Here is a 25,537-nt window from a genome sequence, read left to right on the forward strand (position 1 = left end):
AAGAAGAATTATCCTCCTGTTTTTTCCAATTGCATTCCCTGCACTGAATGGTACAGTGGATCTCTGTCCTCATCTTATGGTGAGAAAATTTAAAACGCCACTATGAAGATCATCTATTTGACATGATTCAGAACTGTGAACATCAATAATTTGGCTCTTCCCTTATATGACAAGTCTTCCTAAGTTTTTCTTAGTTTCTTAGGACATTAAGAATGTCCTAAGAGTGTTTCATAGTTCTGAGACTTAGACCTAAGACTATAATAGGGTTATGACCAAGAGGGGATTTGAGTGTAAGATCAGTTGTAACTCCTAGCTGTGTCCTTCTGTTTCCAGAATATTCCTCCCCACCAGAAGCTCAGGTAGCTGTTGGCACCACACCTTCTGTAAAAATAACAAGGTGGCATGCTGAGGAGGCAGTGAGATACCACAGGACACATGAGAAATTCATCCAAGTTGGGCTCAAAATAATCCCTTCCTGGCCGGGCATGGTGGCTCACACCTGTAATCCCAGCACTTTGGGAGGCCGAGGCGGGGTGGATCACCTGAGGTCAGGAGTTTAAGACCAGCCTGGCCAACATGACAAAACCCTGTCTCTACTAAAAAATACAAAAATTAGCCAGGTGTGGTGGGTGCCTGTAATCCCAGCCACTCATGAGGCTGAAGCAGGAGAATCGCTTGAACCCGGGAGACGGAGGTTACAGTAAGCTGAGATCATGCCACTGCGCTCCAGCCTGGGTGACAGAGTGAGACTCCATCTCAAAAAAAATAAAATTTAAATTTAAATTTAAATTAAAAAAAAAAAAAAAAGCCCTTCCTAGCGGAGAAGATGGTAGCAGCATTTACTGGAGAAAATTGGACAATCTACCCCTTCCTTTCTGAAAGCAGCTTTTTAGAGGGTGGACAGTTGTTGCTGCACAGAGGTTGCTCATCCTTATTACTGCTGCTGTGTACCTTTCTCTGTGTTCTGGAACTCTTCACTCAACAGTCTTTACCAGAGGCCCTATTCTTGGGGCTGGGGATGCCATGAACAAGACAGGCAAAGTCCTGCCCTCGGTAAGCAGACATTGTAGCTGGAGAGACAGTGCACAAGTGAATAGTGGATATGATCCAAAAGAAAAGACAGTGGGATAGGAAGAAGACAGCAGTGATGATTCTAGAGAGATGCTCAGGAAAGCCCATCTGGGGAGATTTCATATTTGAGCTGAGATCTGAAATAAGTGAGCCATGTTGGAAGGTCTAGGGGCAGAGAGAACAGCAAGTGTGGAGCCCGGAAGGGGACTGAGCCTAGTGCTTGTGAGGAACAAGAGGACTGCCAGGGTAGCCAGGGGGAGTACAGGAGGTGGGTGGGCAGGCGAGCCAGAAAGGCCATCGAAATAATAAGGTGTTCTCCACGGCAAAGCCAATGTTATAAGACAGTCTCTGAAAAAATGCTGATGGCCAAAAATTTGGACAATCGGTAATAAAATTAATGACAAGTGCCACACTGTAACTAAACTGCAATGAAATTTACCTCTAAATGCCTCTGGGATTTAGCTTCCCCAAACCAAGGCATATTCTGGAAAATGTTATTAATTCACTCAAGTATGTTTTCAGCACATAGAATATGCTTAGCACCTACTAGTGGATGAAGATACAGTGTGGAGTTCGTAGCATAGCAAGAAAGAAGCACAACAAAGTTCAAATAAATCTGGATTTGTGAATCATGGTGAGTGTCATGGAGAAAGACATCAGGGGGATGGGAGCGAAGAGAACAGGAGAGGTTGGGAGGAACATGCCTTGAACAGGTTGCCAGCCTCCTGTCTGGGGAAGTTGCATCTGAGCTGAGACCTGAGTGAGCATGAGAGGACCGGCGGGAAGACAAGCTTCTAGAGAGTGGGAACATGTGTCGAGACCTGCGCTGAGCAAGCGCGGCTGGAGAGGAGTGAATGAGGAGAGAGAAGCAGTAGGAGAGGAGGGAGCCGAGTTTCTCAGCCTTAGCACTGCTGATATTTTGGGCTGGACAATTCTTTGTTGAGGGCTGTCCTGTGCGTTGTAGGATGTTAAGCAGCATCCCTGGTCTGTACTGCTAGATGCCAGTAACACTTTCCTCTGCTCCACCCCAAGCTGAAACTACTAAAAAAGGCCCCAAACATTGCCAAATGTCCCCTGGGGGGCAAGAGAAGCACTGGGCTAGAGGCTCAGGCAAGGCCAGGTCAAGCGGAGCTTTGAAGGCCATGATAAGGCATTTTATTCTGAGTCCGATAGTGTTATAGAGGAATGTTATGCTCCCCAAAATTCATATGTTGAAGGCCTAACCACCACTGTGATGGTATTAGGAGGTGGGCCTTTGGGACGTGATTAGGTCTTGAGGGTAGAGCCTTCATGAATGGGAATTAGTGGCCTTAAAGGAAAACACAGGAGAGAGTTTGCTTCCTGTCTTCCTGCTTTCTGCCATGTGAGGATACAGTCAGATAGACATCTGTAAACCAGGAAGCTGGCCCTCACCAAGTTCCAGACCTGCCAGTGCCTCCATCTTGGACTTCCCAACCTGCGAAGCTGCGAGAAACAGGTGTTTGTTGTTTAAGCCACCAAGTCTATGACAATTTGTTAGAGCAGCCTGACGTGACTAAGACAAATGGAAAGTCATGGAAAATTCCAAGTAAGGGAAATACGTGATCCCAAATACACCACAGGTAATTGAACCATGTATTATTATCTTTGAAAGTTCTCTTTCAAGAGTATTGAACCATCGTAGTCACTACTATTTTGACTAGAACCTGCCAGTTCCAGTTTACCCTCAGCTTGTATCTGCCTGCATCCAAATCTTGCGTTAGGTTCTCTCCCTGGAGTAACTTCTGCTGGTTCAGACACAACCACCACTACTGACGCTGTTTTAAGCAGGCAACTGGGGAAGAGTATGGACTGAAACACACTTTGCCTATCTGAAACATGGGGATCTTATCCATCTCAAAGAGCTGTTGCAAGAATAAATGAAAAAAGTGCCTGGCACAGCCTCTGGACATACTGACACTCTATAAGTCTTAGAAGGAAGTAGAACAAAATACTGTGGCAGACACAGAGGTGTGCCCCTCAGATCTCCTTTCAAGAAAAAATTTTGCTGCTCAACTGCCAAGAATGCAGTGAGCTGACAGCCTCCGCTGTTACTACCTCCAGAATCTGCCACTTTTTAGCTAAGGTCATGTTCTTCCTGGAGGGGCACCAGGGCCTGGATATTTCTGCAAAGTGCAGGACTCCTCTAACAGGCAATATTGCTCCAGAGCTCTCTGTTGGGGGCGGGTGGAGACTCAGATCTGTAACGCTGTCTGAGCTTTTCCACCCAATACCGCTTCTCCAGTCTCTTTCATTTTTCATAGGCATTACTTCCCACTAAGCCTCTTGCACTAACTCTGTCTCAGATCTGCTTCCCAGAGGACCCAGCTGATGCATCTCTCTATTTACTTTGCCCCCTGCCTACAACTTTCTTCTTTTTCTGTGCTTCCAGATTGCAGAGTTTTCAGGAAACTCTTACAAGCTTCCTCCTCTGCGTTTCCACAAAATTTTGTTTATACCTTTATTATAGAGGAGGAAAAGGGAACAGTACTTATTGAACACCTGTTGTAGGCCAAGAGCTGTACTGAGGAAATTTTATGTTTGTGTATCACATTCACTCCGAGTTTTCATACTAGCCTGGTAGGTAGAGCTTAGCATTCTTATATTGTAGATAAAAACTCAGAGTTGCAGTGGTCTATATTCCAGAATAATATTTCATTTCAGTCTGATAAAGGACCCTGCTATTTATTTTCATTATACTACTAAGCATTTAATGTACTTGATTGTACTTTATCTGATTGCATGTCTACTTTGGGGGAGTAGAAATGCCTTAATTGTTTTTATAAACAATGACAGAACCCGGTTCTATGTAATATACATGTAGTAAATGCTTACTGAATGAGTGAATGAATTATGGCTAGATTGGACTTGGACTTACTCTTGTTCTATGAGAAAAGGTGCATTTTGAATAATTGCCAAAATGCATGATAATGAGACTACCACAGGCCTGGATATAGCAGAGCTGCCCAGTTTTGTTAAATGCTGGGATTAGATCAAATGAAAACCACTGAATTCTATGGAGGCACTAATGGGATTTGCAGCTAGGATGTTTCAGATTTTAAAAACCTGTCACATATGATGAGGAAAACAAGGCCAGGTCAGCTGGGCCTGACGCCAAATGGAGAAGGAGGTCAGGTTTAAGGATGAAAATGGCAGACCTAGTTGATTTGCAGAAAGCAAGGGATCCTTACAGCTTCTCGGGGAGAGAAACGTAAATGTTAGATGTAAGTCTAGGGAAGGACCTTCTGAGTCTGCTACAACAGATGGAGGTCGGGGGGGGGTTGCGGGCTGGGGCCATGGTAACTGCAGGAGCTGGATCATGGTGGGCACAGGATGCAGCTGTTAAGTCTGCTGCAGGAAATTCCTGTTTTTTGGTTTTTGTTTTTTTCTGAATGAACAAATAGCTCAGCATATTATCGTGATTTTTGGCTCCTAAGTTTGAGACATCTGAAAAATCAATTGCTGACGCTACACTCCCACTGCAGTGCTTCAGGGCTTGCCCCCCATTTTGTTGACCTGAAAATTTAGAGAGTTGCAATAGAATAGATAATATCTGAGATTATTTCCAAGGAGCAAATGTCATGATTCTCAGCCCCCTAGAGGGCTGGCGGGAAATGAAGGAACAGCCATAACGGGGCAGGATCAGGGGAGTTCAGACATACATGACTGACTTGATCCGGACGAATAGCCATCACCTTCCCCCGGACTTGTGAAAATTTGCAACACAGATCCAGATAAACAGTGCCATCTAGTGGCAACTCTCTTGACCTCATCCATCCATTTATCCACCAGCCATCCATTTAATATTTGTAACATGTCTACTACGTGCCCGCTACTATTTAACAGTAACAAGAAAGATTCTGAAGGCTCCTCCCTAGTGAAACATTCTAACCAGGGACAGACAAGTCCCAAGTCCCATAGTGGTAGTTTAGACCTCATTAATTGACAGTTGAGATGTTTCCAATTTGGAGGCCAAAATTAAATATAATACACTAAGCTACTTGTTCCCTTTTTTAAGTGAAAATTATCTTGTAATGTAGAGAAGATGAATCCAGGAGCTCCAAAATTAGCCTGGGCAACATAGTGAGACTCCATTTCAAAGAAAGAGAAAAAAAGTAAACAGGAGGTTTTCAAATTCTTATTATCATAGCCTGACTTCATTTTTGATGTTTGCTGACAGTTTTCAAGCCCCCCCGCCCCCCAACTTCCTTGTCCTTTCCCCACCTCTGGGTGAGGTGGTAAGAAATCCTGAGTGCTTCCTCCTTTGGCACTGAAAGTGAGTTAAAATCATGCAAGCCTTGGCCAAGTAAGAACCCTACCCTCTAATCACAGTAAAAGCACAGTCCGTCTCCTTTCCCTGCTCTCTCAAGCCACGCTTGGACCTGCTTGGGAGCCACCCTGTTCTCCCCAGAAAGCCTCCATCCATCATGTGATAAATAAAATTAATAACCCTTTTTTCTTTTTTTTGAGACAGAGTCTCACTCTGTCGCCCAGGCTGGAGTGCAATGGCGCGATCTTGGCTCACTGCAACTTCTGCCTCCTGGGTTCAAGCAATTCTCCTGCCTCAGCCTCCCAAGTAGCTGGGATTACAGGTGCCCACCACCATCTCAGCTAATTTTTTATATTTTTAGTAGAGATGGGGTTTCACTATGTTGGCCAGGCTAGTCTCCAACTCCTGACCTCAGGTGATCCACCGGCCTTGGCCTCCCAAAGTGCTGGGATTACAGGCGTGAGCCATCATGCCCAGCCCATAATTCCTATTCTTATATATGATAATGGAGGTAGTCCTGTCTGTTCGTATGTCATTTCCAAGTTCTTTGTCTCACCCATCATAAGGGCCATGGCCAAAACTCCTATAACAAAAGACAGATTAGTAAGAGAAAAGCATAACAAATATATTTAATCAAAGAATTTTGTGATGACACAGGAGCCTTCAGAAATGAAGACCCAAAGACCCAGAAAAAAATGTTCTATTTTTATTCTTAGGTTTGATAAAGAATGGACAGCCATGTAGAAATGTGATTGGACGAAAGTCAGAGACTAGGGAGGCAAACCCAGCAAGGCCTGTCCGTTCAGATTCTTCTTGGCCTCTCTGTGTAGCATTCTTTCCTCCCTGGCATGAGGCAGGACCCCTCCGGAATGAAGGTCTTCCAGGGAGAAGGGAGAGAGTAACCTTTCTAGATGTTACGGCTCGCTTTGCAGGCAGAGGGATTCTAATTTGTATGACCCAAAGTGGGGAAGAGGAATTATGGTTTCTGTGACTCACCTCAGGGAAGAAAGGTGGATGGGAAACAGGCAGGTGGGAGAAGGTCAGAGAAAGACTTTGCTTCTTTGCTTTGGGGGGTTTTTTGTTTGTTTTTGAGACAGGGTCTTGCTCTGTCTCCCAGGCTGGAGCTCAGTGGTGTGATGTGGGCTTACTGCAGCCTAAATCTCCCGGACTCAAGTGATCCTTGTGTCTCAGCCTCCCAAGTAGCTGGGACTACAGGTATGTGCCACCCCATTCAGCTATTTTTAAAATTTTTTGGAGAAATGTGGTCTCTCTATGTTGCTCAGTCTGGTCTTGAACTCCTAGGCTCAAGCGATCCTTCTGCCTCGGCCTCCCAAAGTGCTGGGATTACAGGCGTGAGCCACTGCCTGAGACTTTGCTTCTTAAACTGCCTCTGAGGCTTTCTAATCTCCTTTAGTTCAAAGTACTCAGAATACAAAAATTAGCCGGGCGTGGTGGTGGGCACCTGTAATGCCAGCTACTCGGGAGGCCAAGGCAGGAGAATCACTTGAACCTGGGAGGTGGAGGTTGCAGTGAGCCGAGATCACACCACTGCACTTCAGCCTGGGCGACAGAGTGAGACTCCATCTCAAAAAAACAAGCAAGCAAAAAAAAAAAAATCAAAGTACTCAGCAGGCCAAAGTGCCATATTTGGGGTATTGTTTCCTGAGCCCCAAGAGATGCATTCTCAAGAACACTAGAAGGTGAAAGAGAACTCCCATTCCTCATCTCTCCCCATGCCAGAATTTTCTCAGATCATCTTCCCCTCACTCCACTCTCCAAGATACCAGAACAAAATAGGTTGCCAAAATACAAAATGTCTTTAATTCTATTTTACTAAAAATACAACCAACAAATATCATATTAAACAATTTGAATAAGTCAAAATGCAGTGACAAATATTTTAAATACATATGTTCAGAAAAAAATACCTTGTGTGGCTTTTTCTTCTTTAATTTACTTTTCTCTATTTCCACATAGAGAAAGTGTCAACCCGTCCCCTTGGAATAGATTTTTTACTATAAAAACTGGCCATCTTAGCTTCCATTCTGTTTTGTTTTTCTTATAGTCTGGGCCCTAGGTTTTTCAAGCCGAATAATAGTAAAGGAAAATGCAGAACTGAATAGAAATCCTAACAGCTGTGCCAGCTTCATTGGCATCTTTCTGGCTATTTAGCTCCATATTCCTGGAGTTCAGAACAACCAAAGTTTTGCTATTTAAAAGTCCATTGACCCTCTTAGGAAGATTTGGTCCCATTGGCACTTTTTTTTGAGACAGAGTCTGGCTCTGTCACCCAGGCTGGAGTAGTGATACAATCTCAGCTCATTGCAACCTCTACCTCCTGGGTTTAAGTGATTCTCCTGCCTCAGCCTCCTGAGTAGCTGGGACTATAGGCCTGCACCACCATGCCTGGCTAATTTTTGTATTTTTAGTAGAGATGGGATTTCACCATGTTGGCCAGGCTGGTCTGGAACTCCTGACCTCAAATGATCCGCCTGCCTTGGCCCTGGGATTACAGGAGTGAGCCACCATATCCAGTCCCCTACTGGCACATTTTAATGTGCTAATGTTTATCCATAAAATGAAAGCTTGCTTTAAAATCAGGTTTGTGCCATTAGTCAACGATTTCAAGATCAAAATTTAAATAGTTTATTTAAATAGAAAACATATGAAAGTAGATATATCTGTTTACTATTCTTTGCATGTTGGGTTTACTATCCTGTAACTTCGATATTTTACTAATTAAGGCTCTCTGAGTTGCAAAAAATGACCTGTGCCAGCTTCAGCAAACCCCAAAGCACAAATTAATCAGAATGATGTAGGTTTCCCTTGGAGTAAGCAAGAAGCAGAAACAGGAGGCTGCATCAAATAGCCTCAGGCCCTGTAACCCCCTATTTACATTTGTAGTTCAAAATTCCAGGCTCTTTTAAAAAAATGATCTGATAGGCCAGGATCAGGATTCATCCATAGACCAATCACCCGTAGCCTCTGGGCAGTCTGCTAGGAATGTCCCAGCTGTTGGCAGTTCCTGGAAAGGGAGGAATGATTCTGAGCAGGGTGTGCAACCCAAGATGCACCTGCCGCATGCACTTCGACTCATTTTCATGACATTCCTCCTCACGGTACAGATAAATGATGTTGCTCAAGTCCAACACCTACTTTTCTGCAAATGTAATCCTCAGGCTTAACTCAGTTAATGGAACTCAATGCCTATGATATGTGCAAGAAGCTACATATAAACAAGTATAAAAAGGCAGAAAAAGGTATCCCCATTTCATGCTATAACTTCCAAAGAGTTTTGTGGTTTACATGTAGTTTCATACCGACTTCTCAGTAAAAAAAAAAAAAAGATCTATTTTCCTGATATGAGAGACTATGCCAGCACTTTATACCCAGAATCTTTGATTATCATAATAACTCTGTGTAGTACACTGAATAGTATCCCAGAAAAAGTCACATCTACTTGGAATCGCAGGATATGACTGTGTTTGGAAATAGGGTTATTGCAGATGCGATTAAAGTAAGAATGGAGAGTTCATACTGGAGGGGGGTGGGCCTCAACTCCAAGGAAATCGTCACTATAAGAGACAGAAGAACACACACAGACACAGAGAAGATGAGGCAGATTGGAACGAAGGGCCTACAAGCTAAGGAAGGCCAAGGACTGCCAGAAACCGCTACAGACCCAGAGAGGCCTGGAGTGATTTCTGTCTCAGAGCCTCTGGCAAGGAAGCAACGATGCTGATTCCTTGATTTTGGATTTCTGGCCTCCTGAACTGTGAGAGAATGCATTTCTATTATTTTAAACTACCCAATTTGTAGTAATTTGCTATGGCAGCCCTGGAAATCCAATACAATCCACAAGGTAGATATCCTTAAGTAATTTGCCCAAGTTAGGCAGCTACTATGTCAGTGACTACTAGTCATCTACCTATTACCACCCTTTCCTTTTTTCTTACCAACAGAGAAAAGTTTTATTTGGGTTGGCAATATGCCCACCCTAATTACTACTTTTTCCAGCCTACTCAAAGTCACTGAGAGAGAAGCAGAAGTCATTGGGAAGACTAAATAGAGGAAACTGAGTTTTTTTCTCCCACCCCAACACAGACATCATGACTGAGCTCCCATAGCCAGGAAAAAACTTTAGAATGGAAATCATATTCTATTTTTTTTCATACAGGGTCTCACTGTCATCCAGGCTGGAGTGCAGTGGTATGATCCCAGCTCACTGCAGCTTTGACCTCCTGAACTCAAGCAATCCCCCACCTGAGCCTTCCAAGTTCCGAGTATCTAGGACTGGAGGCTCGCGTCATCACTCCTGGTTAATTTTTTTTTTTTTTTTTTTTTTTTTAAGACGGAGTTTCATTCTTGCTGCCCAAGAGTTTCACTCTTGAGCAATGGCGCGATCTTGGCTTACTGCAATCTCCGCCTCCCAGGTTCAAACGATTATCCTGCCTTAGCCTCCCAAGTAGCTAGGATTACAGCCCATCACTGCCCAGCCACTTTTGGCCAGCAGAAGCCACCCAGCGCCGGGCCATGGCTTGGTCTTTAACCCCTATAGTCCCAGGTTCACCTGGCTCTCAGCCTCCTAAAGTGACGGCAAGTGGTTTCAGAATGTACCCTGGTCTAATTTTTTTACCTTGAGACGGAGGTCTCATTTGTTGCCCAGGCTGGGAGCGCAATGGGTGATCCTACCATGTTCTGGCCCCAAGCTGGCCTTCCAAGTCTGTTCCTATAAGCATCACAGCCGCCTCGGCCACCTGCATTTTGCCTGTAGCCACCACACACAGGCTGGTCTCAAACTCCCGACCTTGTGATTCACCCTCCTCAGCCTCTCAAAGTGCTGGGATTACAGGCATGAGCCACTGCACACTGCCTTGCTAATTTTTTGTATTTTTAGTAGAGACAGGATTTTGCCATGTTGGCCAGGCTGGTCTTGAACTTCTGACCTCAGGTGATCCACCCACCTTGGCCTCCCGAAGTAGTGGGATTACAGGTGTGAGCCACCACACCCAGCCCCTGAAATTTGAATTTAAGACAATTTTTAACATGTCATGAAATGTTATTCTTTTGATTTTTTTTTCAGCCATTTAAAAATGTATCAACATTCTAGTCAAAACAAAACAAAACAAAACAAACAAAAAAACAGGCAGTAGACTGGATTTGACCTGCAGGCTGTACTCTGCTAACTCCTGCTTTAGACAGATGTACATTTATTCTATTTTTTTCTTAACTTGGTACATTTTTTTAAATGCATACTAATGATGAACTTCTTAAAGTCACAGTGCTGGTTATCTTGACCCACCAAAAAAAAGTGGTTGTAAATCATAGTTCCAAAATGTATTTAAGGCAGAAGATTGTTCAGAATAAAAATCACTGAAAAGATATATTTTTAGACAGAACTCCTTTACAATTACTTCTTGATACACAATGGAATTTAACTCTGCACTTATATTCTAATTCTACTTTGACAACGGAACTATTGGAAAAATTTTGGCATATATTTCTCTAGTTTTGGTTTTATATTTTCTCTATAACTTAAAAAATCTAATTATCATTCTTTTTCACGAAGGCACTCAATAAATGCTTTTTGAATGAATGATCCAGTCTGTTAAAACTGAAACATTTGCATTCACCCTGCCTTAGGCAAAATTGTAATGAAAGTTATCTTGAACAGGCACAGCCCGTATTTTTCTCTCTACATGGTATGTCTTCTGTTAATATTGTTTTTAAACCAACCTTTTCCCTTTCCTTCTCTTGGTGAGATCTCAATACCCTTGTGATCCCTTCCACTTTTTATTAAAACCTGTGCTCAGGGTGAATAAGAGTGTTACTCTTGCTATATTGTAAATAACTTGTAGCAGCAAACTGTTTTACTACTCTGTTGGGCTCATTTGCGTTTTAACAGAATGAATGAAGCTTTGTATCTGGCATCTTAATACTCAGGGAACCAACAGGTGGGGAAAGCATTTTTTCCAGGAACCTCAGGTAAACTTCTGCTTCAGAAATCATGTCCCACAGGAAGTCACCTCCTTCGCCTATGAGGAAAGACGACCACGCTGTCACTGGGCAGAATGGTCACAGCTGGCCTGTGGTGGAATCATGCATTGTAACAGGCAAAGGTTCCAATCAAGCCTGTCCTCGCCCTAGATCTGGGGCTGATAGTATTCTACGAGAAGAGCCATAAAATAAGAACAGGAATCATCTGCATTTTGGAAACACCAACACAGAGACCTATTTTGGAAAAAAACAGTGTCTGAAACGGAAAGCTTAGGGGAGACACTTCAAAGAACTCCCTGCTGAAATTTTAAAGCCCCACCACATAAAGAAAAAAGCTTGAAGTGTTTGACTAGCACCTGACAATTTATGTAGAATATCAACTTTCATATCACTAATATTTATATTGCCTAACTTTTATAAGGAACATAAAATATACACATGACTATTCAACCTGCCAAAAAATGATAGCTCAGGACACTGTCATTGGCCTTGGATCATCGCTTGCATTGAGCAACATAATAATTCAGAGCACAGACAGAGTCTCAGACTCACGGGGAATATAAAATTCTTATCCAAGGACAATGTAACCCGCTTGCAAATATAACAGCGCACGTGCAATTTGTCGTGTCTCTCTTTCTGCTTTTGTTCATTTGCTCTCCACTAGGGGATGTGATCTCTGAAACTGCTCTTTATGCAGATAGTTTGCAGGGGCTGAGTGAGAGCGGGAGCTGAAAGAGAAACAAGACCTTCAAGTTCTCACATTACATTATACTTTCCAACCGTTTGAAGTTAGTGTAACCCTTCGCTAAGTACTTCGCAAACTTTAAACTATACATCTGTGAAGCTGGGTTAATTTTTTTTTTCTTCACATTACCTTTCACCTACTTTAAAATAAACCACTCATTGTTCAAGAGGGAAAAATCAAATTCGTTTTTCCAAAGCAATCTATAATGGAGTAAAACATTGTTAGAAGGTTTGCAATTAACTAATTTACTGTGCAATAAATCTCAGAGGGAATGTAAGTTAATGAGGAAATCATTTTTGACCTTCAATATTTAGGCTTCTTTTATTATTAACAAAACATAAACTTTTTTAAATTGGAAAAGTATATGAACCTGATTTTTTAAATGTTTGCACCATGGAGAAACATAAAATTAAAGTGAAAAATGAATAGCTTGTTTTCTTGTATATCTGGGTTTGTTTGGGTATTAAAATAATGAAAGCAAACATATGGAAATAAGAAATTTGTTTGCAAATTTATTAGTTTAACTTTAGTTTTAACTCTATTTTCCCAAATTTTATCACTTAGAGATGACAAAAACCATTTTAAATCAGTTTAGAAAGTGTAAAGCGAAGGCCTACTGTGTTCCAGGCATGATGTTAGATACCAGAGGTGATATGAGGATGGAATGACCTGGAATCCTTAACTCTATAATAGACATTTGTATAAAATAAAATGGAAACTTCATATCTTGGCTGGTAAGGCCTTTAATGATCTTCTTTGCCTGGTTTCCACTGCTTTATCATACACACCTTGTCCTGCAGCCATACAAAATTATTTTTAATTCTCCAAACATGCCAGACCTTCCCAAGCCTTTATGCCTTTGCAAATACAGTTGTGTCTTGGTATCCGTCGAGGTTTCAGGACACTCCACAGATACCAAAATCCAAGGATGCTCAAATCCCTGATATAAAATGGTGTAATATTTGCATATAACTTACATACATCCTCCTGTACACTTTTGTTTGTTTGTTTGTTTCTGAGACAGGGTCTCACACTGTCATGCAGGTACGATCTCGGCTCACTGCAACCTCTGCTCCTGGGTTCAAGTGATTCTCGTGCCTCAGCCTTCCAAGTAGCTGTGACTACAGATGTGCATCACCATGACTGCTTGCCTCAGCCTCCCAAAGTGCTGAGATTACAGGTGTGAGCCACCATGCCTTGTCTCTCTTGTATACTTTAAACCAGTTCTAGATTACTTATAATACATACTACAATTTAAATACTATATAAGTTGCTGCTATACTATTGTTTAAAAAATAATGAAAAGAAAGTCCAGGCACAGTGGCTTACACCAGTAAACCCAGCACTTTGGGAGGTTGAGGCGGGTGGATGACCTGAGGTCAGAAGTTCAAGACAAGCCTGGCCAACATGGTGAAACCCCGTCTCTACTAAAAATACAAAAATTAGGCTGGGCGCAGTGGCTCACGCTTGTAATCCCAGCACTTTGGGAGGCCGAGATGGGCGGATCACGAGGTCAGGAAATCGAGACCATCCTGGCTAACACGGTGAAACCCCGTCTCTACTAAAAAAAAAACCAAAAAAACTAGCCAGGCGAGGTGGCAGGCGCCTGTAGTCCCAGCTACTCAGGAGGCTGAGGCAGGAGAATGGCGTGAACCCGGGAGGCAGAGGTTGCAGTGAGCAGGGATCATGCCACTGCACTCCAGCCTGGGCGACAGAGCAAGACTCCACCTCAGAAAAAAAGAAAAAAAAAATTAGCCAGGCGTGGTAGCACATGCCTATAATCCCAACTACTCAGGAGGCTGAGGCAAGAGAATTGCTTGAACCCAGGAGGCGAACTGTACTCCAGCCTGGGCAACAGAGCAAGGCTCTGTCAAAAAAAAAAGGAAAAGAAAGAAAGAAAGAAAGAAAGAAAGAAAGAGAGAGAGAGAGAGAGAGAAAGGAAGGAAGGAAGGAAGGAAGGAAGGAAGGAAGGAAGGAAGGAAGGAAGGAAGGAAAAAAGAAAGAAAGAAAGAGAGAGAGAGAAAAAAATGTCTGTACATGTTCAGTACAGATATGATTTTTTTTTTCCAAATATTTTCCATATGCAGGCGGTTGAATCCACAGACGCAGAACCCATGGATGTGGAGAGCTGACTACTCATCTCTCTACTTACAAGGCCCTTTCCCTTGGAATACTCCATGAAGCTCTAGTCATCTTTCACATATCCACTCAAATCACCACCACCTCTTTTTTTTTTTTTTTTTTTTTTTTTTTTTTTGAGGCGGAGTCTCGCTCTGTCGCCCGGGCTGGAGTGCAGTGGCCGGATCTCAGCTCACTGCAAGCTCCGCCTCCCAGGTTCACGCCATTCTCCTGCCTCAGCCTCCCGAGTAGCTGAGACTACAGGCGCCCGCCACCTCGCCCGGCTAGTTTTTTGTATTTTTAAAGTAGAGACGGGGTTTCACCGTGTTAGCCAGGATGGTCTCGATCTCCTGAACTCGTGATCCGCCCGTCTCGGCCTCCCAAAGTGCTGGGATTACAGGCTTGAGCCACCGCGCCCGGCCTTCCACCACCTCTTCTTTAATGACTGCCAGGTCCCTTAGGTAAGTAAAAGTCCTTGGGTCTGCCACACTCAAGCACGCCTATGTAACATATTTCTCACAATGGTTTCTTTTTCTTTCTCTTTTTTCTTTTCTTTTTTTTTTTTTTTAGACAGAGTCTCACTCTGTCACCCAGGCTGGAGTACAGTGGCGCAATCTTGGCTCCCTGCAACCTCCGCCTCCCAGGTTCAAGCGCTTCTCCTGCCTCAGCCTCCAGAGTAGCTGAGATTACAGGCACCCACCACCATTCCCTGCTAACTTTTTATATTTTTAGTAGACACAGGGTTTCGCCATGTTGGCCAGGCTGATCTTGAACTCTTGACCTCAAGTGATCTGCCTGCCTCAACCTCCCAAAGTGCCAGGATTACAGGTGTGAGCCACCTCGCCCAGCCCTCACAGTGGTTTCTAATTAGTGATTTCTTTTTCTGTCTATGGTGAGCTCCTTGAGAGCAGGGGGTGGGAATTTGTCACCTTGATATTCTCATTGATTATCCATCGTACCTAGCGCACGGTGGGCAACTAGGTTGAGAGTGCTGTGGAAGCAGCCAGGAATGAGTGACTTCCTCTTTCTGGCTGTAGGGAAAGACTTCCCAGAGAAGCTGACACGTGGCTTTGATCAGGAATTTCTCAGGAAATACCAAGTAAAGAAAATACAATGTGCCAAAGTATGTGCGTTGGTGTGGAAGCAAATGAGGCTCTAAAGTGGGTTGTGACTGGACTGAGAGGTCATTCCTGAGAAGTTCCAGAGTTTGGCAGCAGCATGATGGACACATTGGAAGGTGATGTGATTAGACATAGGGAGAACTGTTAGGAGACTATTCTCATAGTCTACGTAAGAATAGATCATGGCCTATGTTAAGATCACAGCAATGGGAATGGAGAAAAACATTAAGATTAGAGAAGTGTTTAGGGCATAGAATTGAGAATTGATTTGATGTAGGGTTCTGGGATACGTTTTAAGGACTGAGTCATATGATGAGGCTTATACTTTAGAAAGATCACTGGCGGCGGCTGCGTGGAGGGCAGATGGGATTAGAGGTGCAGGCAGAGGAGGAGGCCATGTAGAATACTACTCCCACCAGCTCAATTTCAGCCATGTTGTGTGCTAAATAGACTTTGGGGAACCAGTCAGTTGACTGGACTTTTACTTATTACATTGTTTCCATGGAAAAAGTGATTTGAGTCTTAAACTGATTTTCAACCACGTTTTTGGAACATAGCCCATTTGTAGTTTGAAACTGGCTGTACTGAGGGATGTGGTATGGTGAGCCAGGGCTTAAAGCAATATGGGTGCCAGTGTCAGTTAACTTCACAATAAGGACAAACAAGTGATGTTGTGTATGTGAAGAAATTACCACTTTTCTGCATCAAATACAATTTGTACTTTTCCACTCCTATTAAGTGATTACTACCAAATTGCTAGTTAGTAGCAACAGAGATCAACTTTCACAGCGTTTTCCTTGACTGCCAGTAAGTCCACAAGCTATCTATTTCTCGTAAATAATAAAAAGTATATGATGACAGGAAACATTCATACATGCAACATTCGTATTGTGAGAACAAACGGATGATGATATGGGAAATGAAAATCAGGTGGAAACAGGTAAAAGCAGAGGTAACCACTTGAAAGAAAAGTCTTCCATTGCCTTTAGGTTTAAAACAGGAAAAAAATGTCATCAGTGCACAAAACAATCTCAGGACAGGGAACTTTAATTATATACATTGTTTATAGTTTAAAACTTCAGTTTTCTCTGCAAGATAGATCTTGGCTCAATCATATGGCAATTAATAGTTAGGGATTTTTACATACTGCAGAATACCCTGTCCCACCACAAGATACGTCCCCACAAAACCTGCTGGCCCCAAGGCTAATAACTAGGTTAAGTCACAATATAACCCAGATGGGGTCATGCTGGGTCTGATAAGGAAGGAAAGGAACTGGTACAAAGAGGCTGCAGGTCCCAGCCAGCAAGTACTGGCAACAGCCAGGAGACTATGCGTGGAATTAGACTAAGGAGAGTGAAACATGAAAAGATAAGGGAAAGGATAGTGGATAAGGGAAAGTTAGAGTTTATCAACTCAGAGCAGAATATAGCATTTAACACCTGGAAAAGACCCGCAGAAGTGTCGCAGATAGGCTACTAGGATGACTTCTAGAAGCAGGGAAAAGTGAAGCCCACACTAAGTGAGGTGGACATGCTGGAAAGCAGAAGGTATTAAAAGGCTAAGAGAGGCCTGGCGCAGTGGCTCATACCTGTAATTCCAGCACTTTGGGAGGCAGAGGAAGGCAGATCACTGGAGGCTAGGAGTTTGAGACCAGCCTGGCCAAGATGGTGAAACCCCATCTCTACCAAAAATACAAAAATTAGCCAGGTATGGTGGTGCACACCTGTAGTTCCAGCTATTTGGGAGGCTGAGGCACGAGAATCACTTGAACCCAGGAGGCAGAGGCTGCAGTAAGCTGAGATTGCACCACTGCGCTTCAGCCTGGGTGACACAGCAAGATTCTGTCTCAAAAACAAACAAACAAACACCATCAGGGGACTATGTTCCATGGCAGGGCCATTTACCCAATAGATATATCAATTTCCAAAGCAACAGAGAAGGTGCTGATGAGAGTGGCGCCAGTATTACTGCCATGGTTTGAATGTGTCCCCTCCAGAATTCTAGTGTTGCCAATGTGATAGTGTTAAGCAGTGAGGCCTTTAAGAGGCAATGAGGCCATGAGGGCTCCTCCCTCGTGAATGGGATTAAGTCTTTTATGAAAGAGGCTTCACACAGCATTACCTTAGGTTGCTCTTCAGTTCTGCCATGTGAGGTCACAGCGCTCTGCCCCTCTGGAGGATGCAGCCTCACCAGACACCAAATCTGTTGGCACCTTGATCTTGGACTTCCCAGCCTCCAGAACTGTGAGAAATAAATGTCTATTTTTTATAAATTATCCAGTCTCAGGCATTTTTTTGTAGTAGCACAAATGGACCAAGACAATCACCAATAAGGTCAGTAGGGGCTTTTCTCTCTAGGCCAGGACTGCTATCAGGAGGCATCATTACAGGATAGAGGTCATTAACAGCCACAGGGTTTTAGGACCCTAAAGCAGAGGCCAGGTGGAAGAGCTTAGCTATTAAAAGGTGGGTATATGCAATTACCATAATGAATGGCATGATCAGAGGGGCAGCCAGGGACGATTGACCTAAAGAGTCATGGAGATGGTTAATAGAACTCAGCCTCCACACAGGCAGCCAGCAAGGGGGAACTCAAGCTATACAATCCAAAGAAATCAAAGATGGATAAACAGGAGGCTGAGAGCAGTTAGTTCAATAAAAAGTCATAATGCTTCTCCAAGTTTCTGAACCTTTTTTTTTTTTTTTTTTCTTCCTGAGATGGAGTCTCGCTCTGTTTCCCAGGCTGGAGTGCAGTGGTGTGATCTCAATTCACTGCAACCTCCGCCTCCCAGGTTAAAGGGATTCTCCTGCCGCAGCCCCCTGAGTAGCTGGGATTACAGGTGCGTGCCACCACGCCTGGCTAATTTTTGTATTTTTAGGAGAGACAGGGTATCACCATGTTGGCCCGGCTGGTCTTGAACTCTTGACCTCAGGTTATCCTCCCGCCTCAGCCTCCCAAAGTGCTGGGATTGCAGGCGTGAGCCACCATGCCTGGCCCCATTTCTGAACCTTGAGCCAGTTTTTCAACTTTGGAACCCACTAACTAAAAGAGAGGGTATGTCTCCAAGAGGAAGGACCCTGCAACACCATGGCAAGTTTATATGGTAAAGATTCTCCCAGCCCAAGAGACCAGTGGCCATGTGCTCAAATAGCTGCACACTGGAGAAGGGGCATTTCAGGAACCACTGGATGCCAATCTGATTTGAAATTGATACTCAGAGACTCAAAGCAATATCATGAGTCTCCTGTAGAGTGAAGCATATGACAATAAAATAATAAATGGAGTTTAACTTAATTCATAAATGGAATGGCTGTGCATTCCAGTGGACATTCCAATGTCCATTTCCCTACTCCCTAAATGTGTTACTAGAATAGATGTATTCAGCAGAAACCCACGCTGAATCTTTAGCCAGTAAGGTAAGAACTATCCACTAACGTGGTAGCCTAGGGGAAGTTCCTGAAACTACCCTTCCCTCCTCCCTAGCCAAGATACTAAACCAAAAATAGTATCTCATCCACAGAGAAATGGCATACCTTCATAACACTCTTTATGGAAGATGGAAAGGAATGCTATGGAGAAGAATAAATTGGGGAAGGGTGACAGACAGTACTTGTAGGAAGAGAGTTGCCATTTAAAATATAGCAAACAGGGCTGGGCTTGGTGGCTCACACCTGTAATCCCAGAACTTTGGGAGGCCGAGGTGGGCAGATCATATGAGGTCAGGAGTTCGAGACCAGCCTGGCCAACATGGTGAAACCCCGTCTCTACTAAAAATACAAATATTAGCCAGGTGTAGTGGCATGTGCCTGTAGTCCCAGCTACTCAGGAAGCTGAGGCAGGAGAATCGCTTGAACCTGGGAGGCAGAAGTTGCAGTAAGCCAAGAGCACACCACTGCCCTCCAGCTTCAGCAACAGAGTGAGACTCCATGTCAAAAAAAATAAAAAAATTAAAATAAATTTATAAAAAAATACAGCAGACAGGAGGGACTCACTGAGAAGATGACATTTGAGCAAATACTTGAATATGAGGGCTGGACGTAAAATAAAGAACTTCAAGATCAACTCCAAGGTTTTTGGTTTCAGAATCTAGGAAAGATGGCATCATCATTACTGAGATGTAAAGAAGAGAAGACAAGGCTTTGTTGAGCAGCTAGATACACAAGTCTGTAGTTCAAGGGGGAGTTTTAGGCTGAAGATGAAAAAGGAGATATTAGCATATACTGGTAGGCGGGGTTTAAAGCCATGAGAGTGGGCGATATCAGGAAGAGACTAAGTGTACAAGAGACAAGAGGACTGAACATTGAGCCTTTGTAATAGGGGAAATGAGGCTGTAATCAAGGGAGAAGAGGATCAACAAGGAATTTTATAATGCTAGAAATAAGATGTTTGCGATGGAAATGTTCCTGTAAAGAGAGGAAATTTGATCATGCAGAAAAGAAAGTGGAAACTGATAGAATGACATCCTTAGGCATTTGAAGGGATGGGATCTAGAATACAAGTGGAGGTGTTGATTTTAGGAGTGTAAACAGTGCGTGCCTAAAAGCACAAGGAAAAGCAGAGCATATGGGCAAAAAATGCAGGAAGGTGGGTACTTGTGGTATCAGGAGGATATGAACATTCTCTTCTGATTGCTTCTATTCATTCAGTGAAATAGGAAGAAATGTTACCAGCCAAGAGGGCAAAGATGTTTAGGCTTTATACTCTGTGGGATAGAGAACCACTGAAGTATTTTGAGAAGGGCTATAACGTGATCAGATACGGGTCTAATGATCTAGGACTCAAGGTAGTGAAGGGCGTGAGATAGTTAGAGCCATTCAGACAGAGGATGATGAAGTGCCTTAATAATGTCAGTGGAATGGGAAGATGTGGTATGGAGGCTTTTAGGAGATTAAATTAACAGATATGGTCAGGTTTCCCAAAATAGCCCCCCACTCTTCATCTCCTTATCTTTATTTATTTTCTGTATAGCACTTACCAATATCTGACAATAAAATCTACACTTGTTTGTAGGTTGACTGTGTCCCTCACTAGAATGAGAGAGAATGTGAGCTGTGTTAGGGTGAAGACTTTGTCTGGTTCACCCTTCTGGCCTTCCACATACAGAAACAGTGATTGGCACTTACTGGAGCCTTAATAAATACATATAGAAACAATGATTGGATGGAAGGGACAAGGTAGAGGTAAGAGTCAAGGATAACTTCAGAGGTCTGGCTGGGGTCATTGGGAAAATGTTGGTTTGAAAACACCCCAGTAGCTGGGATTACAGGCACTGGCCACCATACCAGGCCTAACTATGCTAGTTTCATCATTACTGTGAAAGATACTTCTGTGAGTCACTGATAAAGGAAAAGAGGAAATACATCTAGACAAAAAAGATAAATGAAAGAAAAAATTTTGCTGGCAGCCAGGCGCGGTGGATCACGCCTGTAATCCCAGCACTTTGGGAGGCCAAGGAGGGCAGATCACCTGAGGTCAGGAGTTTGAGACCAGCCTGGCCCACATGGCGAAACCGCGTCTCTACTAAAATACAAAAGTTAGCCAGGCGTGGTGGCAGGTGCCTGTAATCCCAGCTACTCAGGAGGCTGAAGGAGGAGAATCGTTTGAACTCAGGAGGCGGAGCCAAGATCGCACCATTGCACTACAGCCTGGGTGACAAGAGCGAAACTCCATCTCAAAAGAAGAAGAAAAAAAATTCCAATTAATAAGCAAAATATATTTTTAAAATTAGAACCATGAGAGGTATTAAAAATGGCTTTCTTTGGCAACAGAGTTTAGAATATACTGGTATTCAACACAGAATGTTAGACCTCTTAAATCCCTTTTGAAACAAGACTGAAGATTAATAAATGCAGGAAATAGTGATATCCCAAAAAGCCATTTAAAACGGACACTAAAGGGAAACCAAAATTTCATAGAAAAAAGTTTGGATTTCATTTTGAAAAACAATGAAATTATAAAACAAGTATATATTTATAATTCCAATAAATCAAGTATTTACCGTTTTATTGACATCACTTTTCAGGTATTTTTCACTATGTTTGACTTATCATTTTTATAAAAATGTAAATAGGCTTCGCCAATTTTTTTCAAAATGTCTCTATTAATCCTTTGCTAATCTAATCATTCTCTTTGGAAGCACTTACCTTGTCATCATTCTTGTTGATTTTTTTTTTCTTCAGCTTTTAGGTAATTTCCCTAGCAAGATTCCTGTTTGTGCAAAGAACTTGCTATCTCCATTATTACTTTCGTCAGCTTAATGTAATCCTGTATATTAGACAAGATTTGCAATTTCATTTAGAAATCAATTTGCAATGACCAAGAGACTGCTTGCCAGGCAAAGATGTAGACCCAGAGGAGTGTTTGAGGATAATTCTTTATAGTTTCACGCTATGCCTTTAAATGTAGGGATTTGATATTAACTACTCTGATGACCAGGAGCCTCCCAGAGCTGGAAGGAAACTTCCAGCATTTTATCAAACTCTTGTTTTATAACTAAGCCTCAAAGAATGGAAAGAGCAATTCCAGATCACTGAACAAATTAGGAGCAACTCAGGGCAAAATTTCAGACCTACATTCTGCCTCATATAACCACACACAAAAAAGGACTTGGTGCTGACAAGACTCACTCTTTTAGAACTTGCCCACCTGGAGGAACTCTGAGGAGAAGCCAATTAACTCATCCCCACACCAGCTCAGTCACCCATCCCATGCAATGATAGGGCTAGACAGAGAGAACCTGAAGCCTGCACTGAGCACATCTGAGATTAAATCACTGTTCACTGGGTTTAAATAGGGATGACAGCACGGTTATTCGCTAATCCTGCAAACTGCTGTTTCAAAAGCAATGCTCAGGGGTGAATCATTAAAATAAAAACATAACCAGCTCACATATCACCTAACAGGAAATGATGGGAGAGGAACAACCCAACTAACTTGTTTAGGCTTTTAATCCCCCAAATCAGCCTGCAAGCCTGAGCCTGAAGCCTCAGCCCTGCCCAGCTCCACCTGATTAAGCTCTGTCTCCAGAACATCTTCAAGGAGGAGCTGGTCTTAATGCAAGTCTGATAACACTTTTCACTGCCTCCTGGCTTCTTGATCCCGGAAGCTGGGCACGTGGAGGCGAGTGAGAAAGCAAGTTTACAAAGCGGCAGTTGATTAATGTAGGTATAAATGTTTTATTTTTCCAACTGAATAATAAAATTTGGTTTGAAATCAAGCCTGGTTTACAGGAGGGATATTAAAACCCAACTCAATTCCAGTTATAAAGAACTAACCGATCCTTCTAGTCATTTTTGAGAATTCAGAATGACATGGCCTGACCTGAAAAATTCCAAATACTTTAGACTCTAGGGGAATTCTTTGTGTGACCCTCAAATGAAGCTGCTAATAATGAGCTTAGGAGCTAAACTGTGCCTTGCATCGATGTGATCTCTACCCAGAGGAATCTTTCTAAAATCCAAATCACATCATATTCTCTTGCTTAAGATATTCAATGTTCCCTCTCTGCTTCAAGATAAAAATCTATAGCCACTAGAATTTATAATTTAGGAATTCTTTCATGATCTGGCCCCATGATCCAGCTTCACCTTTCCAGAGGGTCTGTACTACTTCCAGCTTCTCCCTGTCCTTGCTCTTATCCTACCTCTCTAACTAGCTGCAACGTGCTCTTCCTCCACAGCCCCCTCTACCTGTCCAACACCCAGCAATTCCACCCTCACAGCACTTCCCACTGCCCGTTTACCTGTTGGTCTTCTCCACTAGACAATAAGCTTCTTGGGGGTTATTTTGCCATTAAATCCCCAGTGTCTGGAAACAGGTAGACCCCCGGTAGCTATTTGCTGAATCAGACTGAATTTGGAAAGAAAAAAGAAAGAAACGAGCACTAATGAATACCTGTCAGAGCTTGGCACATAAACAATATAGATACATCATTCTTTTAATCCTCAGACAACTGTGAAATGTAACGATCATCAACCCCGTTTTGTGAATAAGGAAACTGAATCTCGAGAGTCCAGTCACTTGAGCAAGGTATATACAGGAGGTAGTACAAAATTGTCGCTAAATCGGGCAATGCCCTCTGCAGCAGCCGAGCGGCGCTGCCTCCTGACTACCGGAGATGCCTGGGGCTGCCAGAGCTCGCTGAGCAGAGATCCAAGCTCCGGGCCCAAGTACAGGCAGGTGTTCGTGCAGAGGCCCCACCCACCCTGGTTGGAGCCCCGCCCCACCCGCATGCCCCGCCTACTCCGAGGGCTGCCCCAGTGGAGAAAGCCCCGGGGCCGCCGGGCGTGCAGGATTGACAGGGCATGCCCTGGCATTCCGGAAATGCCGTGGAAAACAGCGAAACTTCAGCTCCAGGTGGCCTAGAGGCGTAGCAAACGAGAATGTGGAGGAGGTGTTCACTGCAGAAGGGTCGTCCCAAATCTGGGACCCAGGGTTCCCCGCAGCCCCGCAGAAGCCAGTCAGGCCGTGGTGCTGGAAGCTTCTCAGACTTGCCTCTCATTAAAGTCCTAGGGTGGTTATAAACTCCAACTGTCACGGCAAGTTGTGTTTTTGGAGACTCTTCCAGCTCCGCCAGGCTGTAAACAACGACTTTGCCTTAGAAGTTGCAGTTGAATAGGAAGAGTTTGGAAGAGCCCTTTGAGTTGTATTGCCAAGTCGGAGCTTTTGAAGCTTCTCCGAAGTTTACTTGAATTTCAGCCCGAACTACATCTTTTCCACAAGGGCTGGACATATTTCAGGAATCTAGTGTTTCCTTGGGGAATGTTTTCCTCCCCCTGCGCTGGAAGCTGCTCTCCATGTTTTCCCCCTCTTTCATTCCCATGGGCTGAAACTGACCCGCCCTGTGTGGAGCAAGTCCTCTGTAGGACTCTGGAGATCCGACCGGGACATCCACCAGGGCATTTTGGACCCCAGCGCCTTGCTTCTGTGTCTGATCTGCATTTGCCTTTCTGGACACCCTCTTCTGTGCTCCAAGACACCCTATACTTTTCTATCTTGACAGGGAACTTGACATCTTTAAACTTAACTATTTATTTGTCCGTCTCCTCCATGAGATTATGAATTCCTTAGGTCAGAGACATTCTATCCTTATGTCAGTACCTGACACATTTGAACTATGGTTGTGGAGAGAATAAGTTCCCTTAGCCATTATGAAGGGAAACCTCCCCAGCTTGTAAACTGTCTCCTTGACTTATAGAGGACTGTTCCAAAATAGTCAGAGGGGAAGATCCATCCAGGTAAGTCGGAAGCATTGGCAACAAGCAGATAAAACTTTCTTCATTTGATCTTTTATACATTGGAGCTATTCACGCAGATAGATTTTTGAAGCAAATAACTGCATTTTGCATCTACCATCCCTTGTCTCCCACATTTAACCCACACATATATAGATAAAATTTACTTGGGAAATTCTGGAACTGTTAAGTTGTTTATATTCAATTAAGAGATTTTTATCTTTATTAATCTCCTCCTCCGCATATTTTCATGCAAAATAATTATTGGGTAGTATAAGGGACTTTGGGATCGTTTTAATGATCAAAAAGGCCTGAGTATGATTTTTCATTTTTTGAAGGAAGAAATTTGTGCTTAACTCTGATGTTCATTTGGTTACTGATGGTTTTTAAATTTTAACTTGTATATTCAAATGAGTATTGTCTTTTTTTGTTATGTTTATTTAACAATGCCATCATTTCTCAAAGCATTTTATTTTACTTACTTTAGGCCATAAGAAAAGCAAGGTGGGCATGGTGACTCACAACTGTAATCCCAGCACTTTGGGAGGCTGAGGTGGGTGGATTGCTTGAGCCCAGGAGTTTGGGACCAGCCTGGGCAACAAAGTGAGATCCCCCGTCTGTCTCTCTCTCTTTTTTTTTTTTTTCTTAAATAAGAAGTTAAAAAAGAAAAAGAAAGAAAGAAAAGAAAAGCATACTTGTGGTAGGACGCAGTGGCTCACACCTGTAGTCCCAGCATTTTGGGAGGCTAAGGTGGGAGGATCCCTTGAGCCCAGGAGTTCGAGACCAGTCGGGGCAACACAGGGAACCCCTATCTTTTTTTTTTTTTTGAGATGGAGTCTCACTCTGTTGCCCAGGCTGGAGTACAGTGGCGCAATCTCGTCTCACTGCAAGCTCCGCCTTCCGGGTTCACGCCATTCTCCTGCCTCAGTCTTCTGAGTAGCTGGGACTACAGGCAGCCACC

The sequence above is a fragment of the Papio anubis genome, chromosome 12 (genome assembly GCF_008728515.1).
Source record: "Papio anubis isolate 15944 chromosome 12, Panubis1.0, whole genome shotgun sequence".
Classification (NCBI taxonomy): domain Eukaryota; kingdom Metazoa; phylum Chordata; class Mammalia; order Primates; family Cercopithecidae; genus Papio; species Papio anubis.